We start from the raw sequence: 12,327 nt of genomic DNA, 5'->3' as shown, positions 1-12,327 counted from the left end.
AGGCACGGGGAAGTGACGTCTTGGTTCCCTGGGGCTGGGTGGCTGAAAGCAGCAGAGGTGTATCCCCTCACAGCACTGGAGGCTGGAGGCCTGAAATCAGGGTGTCAGCAGAGCCAGGCTTCCCTGAAGGCTCTGGGAAGAGCCGTCCTCTGCCTTTCTCTCTGCTCCCGGGGTATGTGTGTGCGTGCTCAGTCGTGTCCGACTTTTTGCAACCCCATGGACTGTAGTCCACCAGACTCCTCTCTCCATGGAATTTTCCAGGCAAGAATACTGGAGTGGATTGCCATTTCCTTCTCCAGGGGATCTTCCCCACCCAGGGATCAAACCCGCGTCTTTTGTATCTCCAGCATGAGCAGGTGGATTCTTTAGCGCCGTCAGCTACTGGTCAGCCGTTTTGTCATCCCTTGGTTTATAGATGCGTCTCACCCGCGTCTGCTTCTGTTCTCACATGGCATCGCCTTGTGTGTCTGCGTCTCTTCTCTTCTTAAAAGGACACCAGTCATATCAGCTTAGAGCCCACCCTCATGACCTCATTTTAACTGAGTACATCATCAAAAACCCTGTTTGCAATTCAGGTAACGTGCACAGGTACAGGGGCTAGGGTTTCAACATAGCTTTTAGGGGATACAATTCAATTCAACCCCTAACCGTGACCCCGTTCATCCTCTCCTGGCTGTGCTCCTGGGGCCTGCAGTTCGTTTTAGCTTCTGTTCTTGGCAATGGCTTCCCACGTGGGATACCCAGAGAGTTTCATTTTGATTCAGAATCTGACCCTCTACTCTCCTGAGTAAAACCCTTCAAGAGCCGTTACAAGGAAATCACAACCATAGAGAAGGAGTTATGAGCCCTCTGTGCCCTTACTCCAGCCTGGCCACCTAAGATGCTCACACTCACTCTGCTCCAGCCATATTGGACTCCACAGCTTCCTCCAACAAGCCAAGAGCTTCCTCACCTCAGAGCCTCTGTTCTGCTATGCCTTCCACCCGGGGTGCTCTTCCCTGGCTCTTTCCACGACCGAGTCCTTCAGGCTCCAGCTTAGAGAGGCCGCCCCTGACCCCTCCAGCTAAACTACCCCCATCTTGGTCCCCAGTCCTGCAGCTGCTTCACAGAACTTACTTGAGTATTTCTTTATTTTTAAATTGTTTGGCTGTCCTTCATCTCCGTTGGTACATGCAGGCTTCCTCTAGTTGCAGCAAGAGGGAGCTACTCTTCCTGCGGTGCACGGCTTCTCGTTGCAGTCGCCTCTCGTTGTGGAGCACAGACACCAGGCACGCGGGCTACAGTAGTGGCACAGAGGCTTTGTTGCCCAGAGGCATGTGGGATCTTCCCGGACCAGGGATCGAACCCGTGTCCCCTGCATTGGCAGATGGATTCCTAACCACTGGGCCACCAGGGAACTCCCTTGGCTGTTTCTTTAACTGTTTCATAGCTGGCTTTCCCAGGCTCCACGTCAGCTCTATGAGGGCAGGAAACTCCCTGTTACTCAGTCTGGATGCTAGGGGGCATATCCTAGGAAGAAGAATCAGTGAATCCATAGCTACCATCCAGGAAACTCACTCCTTCCTTCCACACGTATGCCCTAAGCATCCACTTTGAGTCAGACGCTGCCTCAGGCCTGGGGCATGGAAGAGAGCCCAACCCAGTCCCAGGACCACGGTCGACCTAGGGAGACAGACTTCAGGCTGCACCGAATGAGCATCAGGATTAGAAAAGGGAGCCCTCCACACAGGCCTTCACCATTAGCTGCCAGAAAATACTGAAAATTCAAATTGTGGCTTCCCTGGTGGCTCAGACGGGAAAGAATCTGACTGCAATGCAGGGAACCCAGGATCTATCCCTGGGTCGGGAAGATGCCCTGGAGAAGGGAATGGCAACCACTCCACTGCCTGGAGAATTCCATGGACAGAGGAACCTGGCGGGCCACAGTCCATAGGGTCACAAAAGAATTGGACACAACCGAGCATGCGTGCAGTGTGTCCTAGCACACCCCTCCCCTCTGGTATCCGTCACCCGCCGTGGGATCCAAGGGCGGACAGGCGTCATGGATGTAGGCCAGAATAAAACCACAGGCGGGGTGGGATTACGTCAGCATGCTGCTGCTGCCTGTATTCCTAATGGTCTTGATCTTCCCCGGACTGTGCCTGCTAAACACCTTCCACTTCGCCCTAGTCTGAGCGGCTAGGAGACAGTGGCTTGATTGCAGGATCTACAGTGAGATGCCGCTGTTGTCCTCTGCACTTGGGAAAATTGACCCAGTAAGTGCTTGGCTCCAAGGTCCGCCCACCCCTTGGACTCTGCATTGCATTCGTTCTGCATTTGTATTGTATTTGTGTTGTATTTGGTTTTGCGTTAGTATTGTATTTGGTTGCAGTACACCTCCACATACCTGACCCCACGGATATCTCCAAAGAGGGGAGGACCAAGATTGTAAGGGTCAGGCAGGGTATCTGAGGTGGAGTGTGCGGCAGGCTGCAGTCCGTAGTGTTGCAAAGGGCTGGACACTAGTGAACGGGTGTAGCACGCACGTATGGTCAGGCCACTCATGGCGGCTGCTCTCTTGCCCTGTGCTCCCCCCTGCTCGGCCAGCTTCTGCTTCACCTTATCCCCTATGCACAGGGACATGCTTGCCCTCTGCCCCAGCTCCTGATGGTTCTAATCCTTAGCCCGGAACGGCTCCACCTGCTAGTTTATTAAAAGGAAACACCTGCCCTCATGATGCTTCTTCACCTGGGGGCTCTGCGGGATATGCCCCAGCTGCTGGTTTCCCTGGTAACTGATGAGGCAACCTATTGGTCCATTCATCTATAAACAGCAGCCGCCTTCTTCCCTGAGTAGCAAAGATGGCGGCCACGGCCTGCCTGCCTGCCGGCCTGCCTGCCGGCCTGCCTGCCTGCCTGCCTGCCTGCCGGCCTGCCTGCCGGCCTGCCTGCCGGCCTGCCTGCCGGCCTGCCTGCCGGCCTGCCTGCCTTACACGCTAGCATGTTGCTCCAGGACTTTTTGCTTCAGAAATGTTAGACCAAATGCACGTGTTGACGACTCACTCTGTCAATATCTCTGGGCTCTTCTTTCTCAAGGCTGGGCAACCACAAGGCTTGCAGACCTGCGGGGTTGCCCAGTGCCCTCCCTCCTTCCCCAACCAGTAATCACTGGTTTGTTTCCTACATCGGTGAGTCTGTTTTGCTATATGATTTGATGTATAAGTGACATCTTCATGTTTGTTTTTTTCCGTCTGACTTATTTCACTAAGCATGGTGTTCTCCAGGTCCTTTCATGTTGCTACAAATAGCTGAATGTCGTACTTTTTTAAGGCTGAGAAGTACTCCATTGTGTATGTATACCCCACACCTTAACCCACTTGTCTGTTGATGAGCACTTGGGTCGTTCCCATCTACTGGCTATTGTAAACGGTGCTGCTGTGAACATTGGGGTGCATGTCTTTTCCAATTAGTGTTTTCATTTGTTTCAGATATATACCCAGGAGTGGGGTTGCTGAATTATACAGTAGTTATTTTTTTTGTTGTGAGGAAACGCCATCCTGTTTTCCATCATGGCTGAACCAATTTACATTCCTCCCAACAGCGTACAAGTGTTCGCTCTTCTCCTTGCCAACATTTGTTATTTGTTGACCTGTTGATGATGGCGATTCTGGCAGGTGTGGGTGATAGCTCATCATGGTTTTGATCAGCACTTCTCTGACGGTTAGTGACGTTGAGAGTCCCTTCGTGTGCCCCATTGGCCATCTGTATATTGTCTTTGGAAAAGAATTTTTTTTTTTTCTTTGATTGGGTTGTTTGCTTTCTTGGTGTTGAGCTGTATGTTTTGCATGTTGACCCCTTGTCGGTCATGTGGTTGGCGGTATTTCCTCCCATTCAGAGGGCTGCCGTCATTTTGTGGATGATTCCCTTTGCGGTGCAGGGGCTTTTGCATCAGCTTGGGTGCAGATGGTATGTTTTGCCTGTTGTCTCTCTTGCCTTGGGAGACCAGGGCCCTGTTGCCGTGTGGTGCTCCGCCGGCATCCTCTTCTGGGAGCGCTGTGGTTTCAAGTCTTGCCTTTGGGTCTCTTGTCCATTCTGAGCGTCTGTGCGTGGCATGAACAAATGCTCTGGTTTCGTGTCCTGCACGTGGCTGTCCAGTTTTCCCAGCACCATTTAGCGAAATGGTTGTCTCTTGTCCGTTATCTACTCGTGCCTTTTTCAGTTTTTCCTCTTTAAGAATAAGTCTTTAATAGTGATGATCTCAAAATCTATAGCTTCTAGTTATCTCATAAGGTTTTAAGTGTGTTGGAACTTTTGAAATGTCTTTCGGTGTTGAAAAAAAAAAATGAGGGGACACCCACTTCCCACTTCATTTTATGATACAATAATGTTTATCAAAATTCAATAAGGACAGTAAAAGAAAAGTAAATTACAGGGTGATCCACTCATCCATTGATGCAAAAAAAAAAAAAAAAGTTCTAGCAAAGACTGCAAAATCCAGCAGCCAGGGCTTAGTGGCCCTGGAATTGCTTTGAGCCCATGGGCTACAGCCATCTCCTTGCTGTGGGTCTAGTCTGTGCCTGAGCAGGTCAGGGACTCCGGCCAAAAATGACCACAGGCTCCGTCTCAGAATCCTGCCGTTCCAGAACCAGGCCAGAGTCAGTGGAAAGTTCCAGTGGCGGTTTTTCCAGGGATGCCTCATCCAGGCTCAGCCAGGTGAACCTGGGGGAAAGGGAGAGAGATGTCCCAGGGTGACTTTGCTGGCCTGGTCCTATCCACTGGCATGGGGCCTGTGGGCACTCCCCTGCCCCTGCTCTGCCCACAGGCAGGAGCCTCCCAGCTACAAAGCCTGGGCCTGCATCCCCAGGAGCTGCAGACACCTGCAGGAGCTGAGACTGAAGACTGTCGGGCACAGATGTGACACACAGGCCGTGGACTGGCCCTCAGGGCCCAAGCTTTCTGCTTCCACCTCCTGCAACCATCCCAGGGCAAGGGCTTGGCCAGCGTGGGAGGCTGGGCTCCTTGCCAGGGCTGTGCGGGGACAGTCTCCTGCAGAGAGCCCGGCCTCCTCCCAAGCTCACCACCAGACAGGGCGGGTCATGGCCTGGGGGTACCCTACCCTGGCAGGGGAGCCATCAGGGAAGACTTCCTGGAGAAGGTGCTATCTAAGCCGACCCCTGGAGGGTTGTGCCAGGCCAAGGGGAGGGTGACAGTGTTCCAGGTGAAGGCAGACAGGCAGAAGCTGGGCAGGACTAGGGCAGGGGAGAGTGCTGTAGGAGAGGCCGGGTGGGTGGGGGGTGGGCAGAGGCTGGGGGAACTGGGCCAAGCAGCTGGGCGTAAGACGTGTCTGTTAGCCAGCTGGGAGTCAGCAGGAGCTTCACATCGGGGGCCCGGCCATGAAGTCAAGAGAACCTCGGTTTGCGTCCTGGCTTTCCTGCTCACTAGCTTCATGATGTTGCTACCTCCTTGACCTCAGCTTTCCCATGTATGAAACTGGGTTAATAACAGAACCTGCAAAACACAGCGCTTGACACATTGTAAAGGCTTAGCAAAGGGCTGCTTACTATTTGTTACTCTATCTGATCAGAGTTGGTCAGCTCCTTCCTTCCGGCTGGCCATGCGGAGCTGCCAACCATCAGCAGTATGTATCCTTCCGAGATGATAACTGAAGCCCAGGAGTGGGGGCGGGAACAGGGGGTCGGGGGAACAGGAGAAATGGATTCTTGTGCCCCACCAGAGGCCAGGGAGTGAGAGAGGAAGGTCAAGCAGATTTGCTTCCTTGCAGGGAACAAATTGTACTAGCAGCCGTACCTGATCAAAGCCAGATAAATTGGCTTTTTTCCCTCTTTATTTTCCTAACTTTCCACAACACTCCATTTTCATCCTTTTTAAGAATGGACTTTTCTCCTCTAATTTAAAAGTTTTCTCATGTATTACTCAAATACTATATGATAGAAAAATCATAAAGTACAGAAAAGGAAAACAAAAGTACAATCACCCATTATTCTTGCGTCCAGCATAACCACTGCTGACACGCGGTGTGAATCCTTTCAGACTCGGCGGTCCACGCTGTCATTGTGTGGGAGGCGGACCCGTGAGGACTTGCCACCCCCAGTCTGCGGTAGGTCACACGTCCTTGGCTGTGGCTCCTTTCTCGTGGGTGCATCGAGTCCCGTGCGTACGGGCCTGCCGCGGTGTGCTTAGCCAGCCCTTGATTTGGAGGTATTCGGTTTGTTTTTGTGCTTCCACGTCGCAGTAGATGTATTTTGGTGCACACCCCTTGTCCTTTCCTTGGGAGAAATTCCACTGTTAGGCTCATGGGTGTGTTTCTATGAAGTAACATATAAACTGCTATGTGTATATGAGGATGTTCAGACTCCCCAAGAAGAGGGAGCAGGGCCATGTCAGGATTTTCACAGAGCTCGTTTCCCAGAGGTGAGAATCTCAGCTGCAGAAACCATAATCTCCAGGATGTGACTCGACTCATTCTTCAGTCTCACACTGAGCACCTTGGCAACTTGGACCCACAGGGCTTCAAGTAACTTTATTTCAAGGAAATAATACCCCATTTAGTGAGTGATCCTGGTACGCCAGGTGCCGTCTCACAGCGACGACGATGTCGGCACTACTGCTGTCCCCAGAGCTCAGAGAGGTTAGGTGCCTGGCCGCAGGTCACACAGCAGGGCAGCGGTGAGCGCGGGAATCAGACCCGGCGGGCGGCAGTCTCACGGCCCACTCCCTCAGCCGTGGGCCTGGCGCAGCATCACCACCCGGTGCAGTGGTGGTTCCCACAGCCAGGGGGCATGCCCTGAAGCAGCAGTTCCCTTGCTTCTCTAGATCAGGTTGTCACGGCTCTCTGGGCTGAGTTTCCTCCAGGGAACTTCCCGTAAACACGTGCTGCAGAAAGTCAGGAGTACCTGCCTGACCCACAGTGGTCCAACAGAGAGAGGGTGTAGCAGATTCGGGGTTCTTTGGGCAGAACTACCCCCTCCCTGACAGTAAAGAATCTGCCTGCAATGCAGAAGACCAGGTTCGATCCCTGGGTTGGGAAGATCCCCTGGAGAAGGAAATGGCAACCCACTCCAGTGTTCTTGCCTGGAGAATCCCATGGACAGAGGAGCCTGGCAGGCTACAGTCCATGTGGTCACAAGGATTCGGACACAACTGAGTGTCTCACAAACATACCCTCCACCCCCACACACACCTTCCCTGTCCAGCCACCTCATTTTACATCAAGGCTCGTGTATGGAGCAGCCTAGACTTAGGACACCTTTATCTGGCACATAGCAATCAACCCCACATGCTGGGGGAGGCCCATGTTTCCTTGAGCTAAACCGGCCACAGCCCTGCCCGCCACTCAGGCGGAAAGCACGGTGGCCCTTAGACGTTCAATCCTCTGGGAGCAATACAGTGACAGTTTTCCAAGAGCTGGACTTGCTGAGCACTTACTGTGCCCCACACCTAAATGGGTGACAGAGCTAGGAGGTGTCACAATAGGGATCGACACCAAGGCCGTCTTGCCCCCAGGGCCCACAGCTTTCTCCCGCTAATCCTCAGGAAACCCAAGGAACTTGGGTTTCCAGATTTGGGCAGAATTCAGCCACCAGGCAGTGAGCACCTGGGGGCAGGGACCAGGCCTTCCTCATCCCAACAGACCAAGCCTCCCGGACGAGGGATCCTGCCCTGGACAAACCTGGGGTGCGGCCCCTGTTTGCCCCCTGCCAGCTGTGCAACCTTGGGAGTTACTTAACCCCTCTCCACCTCGGTTTCATCACCTGTGAACGGGGACTAGTGGTGGCCATTTATTGATAGTGTGGAGGCCGCAGGCAGCCAGCCAGATGAGTCAGCAGAGCAGGAATCAGACGCGGTTCCTGCCCACCCCGCTGCGTGCTGTGCCTGACAGAGGAAGTGGCTGTCACCGGTGCTGTCGTGACTTCCATCCTGCCAGTGATTGAACTGCTGCCGCCTCGGTTCGATACAAAGTCTCCACAAGGAAACAGCCTCAGGCTGTCTAGCCCCCAACTAGGAATAACAATGACCTAACAGTCTTGGAGACAGCTAAGATGTATTGACTGCAGACTATGAGTCAGGCGCCAGTTCTCAGCACTTCACATATTAACTATTCAAGACCCAGCCCTGGGAGAAGGTGGCAGCTCCCCACACTGACCCTCCAGGGAGGAGAGATGGGGTCAGCAGCCACGACCAGGCCAGCCCGTCTGTGCCTCGGGCCTGGGGGGGGTGTCCCCCCAGGAGACCCCAGGCCCCACATCCACTTCTGGGAGCTGGAAAAATGTCTTTACCACCTCACTAACCGTTCTGATGGTTTGGGGTTGGGGTGGTCTGTACAGGGCTGGAGAAACAGAAAATGGAAAGTGTTGGGGAGAACTGGCTTCCAAGCCTCCCCAGGGCCTGGGGCAGCACTCTGAAAACCTTTATTGATTGTAAGCGAGGGTTCCATTTCTAGAGCACAGGTGCTCGGGTATTGGGCCTTCGTTGTTGTTTTCAGTCGCGCAGTCGTGTCTGATTCTTTGCAACCCCATGGGCTGCAGCACGCCAGGCTTCCCTGTCCTTCACTATCTCCCAGAGTTTGCTCAGTTCCGTGTCGAGTCGGTGATGCCATAACCATCTCATCCTCTGTCATGCCTTCTCCTCCTGCCCTCAATCTTTGCAGCATCAGGGTCTTTTCCAATGAGTCGGCTCTTTGCCTCAGGTGGCCAAAGTATTGGAGCTTCAGCATCAGTCTTTCTAGTTAATATTCAGGGTTGAATTCTTTTAGGATTGCCTGGTTTGCCTGTTTTTTTTTTTTTTTTTTTTTTTCCCTATATGCATAGAAAGCATAGAAAGAAAGACTGGAAGGGTATATGTACCAAATGTTAACCTTGATTATCTTAACTATGGAGGGGCTATGGGGGGATATAATGGTCATTGTGTGATTTTTTTTTTTAACTTTCTACATTGTCGACAATGAGCAAGTGTTAATTTTATGCTCAGAAGAAAGTAACATATTTCTGTAAGTTCAGCCCCCACCCCATTTTATAAAAGAAATGAAGCCATTCGCTTCATTTGGGCTAAGCCATTTGCCCAAGGTCACACAGCAAGAAGGACATGGCCATCTCTCCTTTTCCCACGACCATGCCCTGAAAACAGCCCAATCCTGCCAGCTCCCCTGGGTCCCCCAGAGAGTCCCCTGAGAGAACTAAGGATCCCTGCAGATCTTGGGAACGTGGCCAGTGGAAAAAATACATGTAAGCCCCCATTCCCGCTCCATGGACTCGCCGCTTATTCATAAATAAAAGAATGCCCAGGCTATTCTGGGCACCTGTAATTTTCTACTTGAATAACCAGGGAAGTGGCTGCCTGCCCGCCTCTCTGCCCCACTCACGGCGCCGGAACGGGGGAAACGCAATCTCCCCTGGTGTAACGGGATCTGGGGCCAGGCCTCACTGCTGATTTCCTCGTCCCTGCCCCGTTCCAGAAAGCCCCAGTGTCCCGCAGGCCACCCCCACGGGGGACTAGGGAGGGAGACTCCAGGCCGGGTTTGGATGCTGTGGAATAGGTGGTTTCTTGCAGGTGCTGAAACCAAACCCCAGCTCCACCACGTGCAGCTGTGGGATGCTGGGCAAGTGACTCAGCCTCTCTGAGCCCTAGTTTCTTCATCTGCAACATGGGAATAATGACCCCACCTTGCAGGTTTGGTGGCGGTGATGTGTCTAGCTCTTAGGCTAGTTGTTGTTGGGCAGCTGGTGTTACTCCAGGTGTGAGGAAGGGGCTGTTCCGGAAAGAGACCCACATGGGATTGTCGGGCAGTCATCTGACTCTGATGAGCTCTGTGCTCTTAGATAAGGAAAGTAAAAGTCATGTCTGACTCTGTGACCCCTCTGCAACCCGCCAGGCTCCTCTGTCCATGGGGTTTCCCAGGCAAGAATACTGGAGTGGGCTGCCATTTTCTTCTCCAGGGACCTTCCCACCCAGGGGTTGAACCTGCGTCTCCTTTATTGGCAGATTTTTTTTTTTTTTTTTTTACTGTCTGAGCCACCAGGGAAGCCCAGATAAGGAAATCCCCTTAACTATTTAAAGCAAAATTATTTTTTCTGTGTATCAAAGTAATTATGATAAGTATTAAAAATTTTAAGTGAATGAAGAAAATTAATCATAACTCTTAACTGCTATTTATTGAGCATCTACTCTGTTCTAGACCCTTCGGGGTGCTTTACATGCACTCAGTTAATTCTCCCAAACCTACTCCTGTTCAGAAAGGAAAACACTGGGGCTTGGAGAGATGATGGGACTCGCATGAGGTCACACTGCTGGCAAGTGAGGCAGAGATAAAACCCAGACCTCTCACTCTCCAAAGTCCACTGGTTTTCTATTGTAGTGTTACGCCTTACTGCAGAACCTGCAGCTTCCGTATCTGTCACAGTTCCCATGGGCTAGAGTCCTAGCCTCACTTAGCCACATCCTCTGCTCAGAACCTCACGAGGAATTGGTCAGGCTGGGCTCTCATCTGGAGGCTGACTGGGGCAGAATCTACTTTTGAGCTCATTCAGGTTGTTTGCAGAGTTCAGTTCCTGTGGTTGTAGGACAGAGGGCCCAGATGCTTGCTGGTTGCTGGTTGGAAGTTGTCCTCAGCTCTTTGAGGCACCCACAGTTCTAGAGGCTGCAAGCCATTCCTGGTCTTGTGTATGTCTCAGCAGTTCTGCTCACCCCATCAAGCCATCAAGGATAATCTCTTTGGCATTGCATGTTAGCAAGACACACACGCACACACACACACACCATCACCATATTATGTGTGGCATACCATCACCTTTGCCATAGTCTACTGTTAGAATCAAGTCACAGATCCCATCCACACTCAGAGGGAGGGGCTTATACCGAGGTGTGAAAACAGAAGGCAGGGTTACTTTGAGATATCTCATGCTCTTTTTCCCACCAGTTTCCTCACCCTCACCCTCCAGGAGAAAGCTCAGAACTGGCAACTGTGAAGTGACTCTCACACTGCCAACTCCTGGTCATATGCTGGGCCAAGAAAAGTGGCCCTCGTGGGACAATGACTCATGACATTTAAGAAACCTCTGAACCCCCCGACCCTTAGTCCCACAGGTCCAGAGGCAGAGCAGAGACGGGCAGGACATCGTGCTCAATCTCAGAAGACTTGCCAGACAGTTGGAAAAATATACCAGCCAAGTGCTCTTTTGTAGGAGCCCTGAGTTAAGAGGGAATAAAAGCTAATTTAGCAGCTCTTATAGCAGAAAGTCCAGGAGCAATGGCTTCAGGTAAGGCTGCATCCAGGGTCTTTATAAAGTCTTCAAAACCTAGTCCCCCTCTTCATCATGGCTGGACTTTCCTCTGGTTGGTCCTGTTTCTGGGCCAGTCCCCCCTCAAAGAAACTACCAGGGGCTGCAGACTTGTATCATCCTTAGAGCTAGAAGGGAGACAAAGGGACAGGCGAGAGCATGGCTTGTGACAGGAAGTCATCAGAAATGAACTTGAGAGAGGAGGTTGAAATGTAGAAAGACTGAAATGCAGACAGCAAGACTCACCTTGACTCTGTGGTCCAGCATTTTCCAGTGCCTTCTACAAGGTTTTAGCAGGTGTTAGATGAGCCAGCAGTTTCCGGGCCCGCAGTCTGGGTTAAGGCCAGCTAAACAAGTGTCTTTCCTGCAGAGCCCCTGCCTGTTTGCACTTCCAGCTGAGAATCTTTGAGAGCAGAGCTGTGGGCTAGAGCATCCCCTAAGGAGTCGTTCTCAGTACTTCATTTTGAGAAGTGCCGCTGTGGGTCGTAGGGAGCCTCTGCAGGCAGCAGAGCGAGGAAGCAAGTCAGCAAACATGTTCTGGGGAGAAGGCAATGGAAGCCCACTTGGGGATGACCATAAGCATCCATACGAAGGGTGATGCTCACCCAGACCAGGGGCTCAGTGGCAGAAATAGGAATGCAGGTACATGGAGAGATGTGGGACATAGGAAAATGTATAGGTGGGTTCAGAAAAAACCTGCTTTTTGGTGATGGTGACAGTGAAATTTGCTTTTGATTTTAGCTTTTCCACTGAAAGCAGGGGCAGTACTGGGACAACACATGGGCTTGGAAGTCCAAAAAATTGGTTTTTGGCTCTCCAGCTCTGCCATTTGGGCATGTTACTGTGTCCACACAAACTGTGATTCCCTCACTTGTTAAATGAGGACATCGAGTCCTTTTTCTCAGGGATCTTGTGAGTATTCCAAGATAAATACAGGGAGAGACACTGCTCAGCCATGATGGAGAAACTGGTACCAGACGAACCCAAAATGTCACAACACCTGACAAAGTAAAAGGCAGCCGCTCTCAGAGAGCGGAGTGTGTGTGTGTGTGTGC

This window comes from Oryx dammah, unplaced genomic scaffold (assembly GCF_014754425.2).
Source record: "Oryx dammah isolate SB20612 unplaced genomic scaffold, SCBI_Odam_1.1 HiC_scaffold_9, whole genome shotgun sequence".
Classification (NCBI taxonomy): Eukaryota; Metazoa; Chordata; class Mammalia; order Artiodactyla; family Bovidae; genus Oryx; species Oryx dammah.
Note: the sequence above shows the minus strand (reverse complement) of the source record.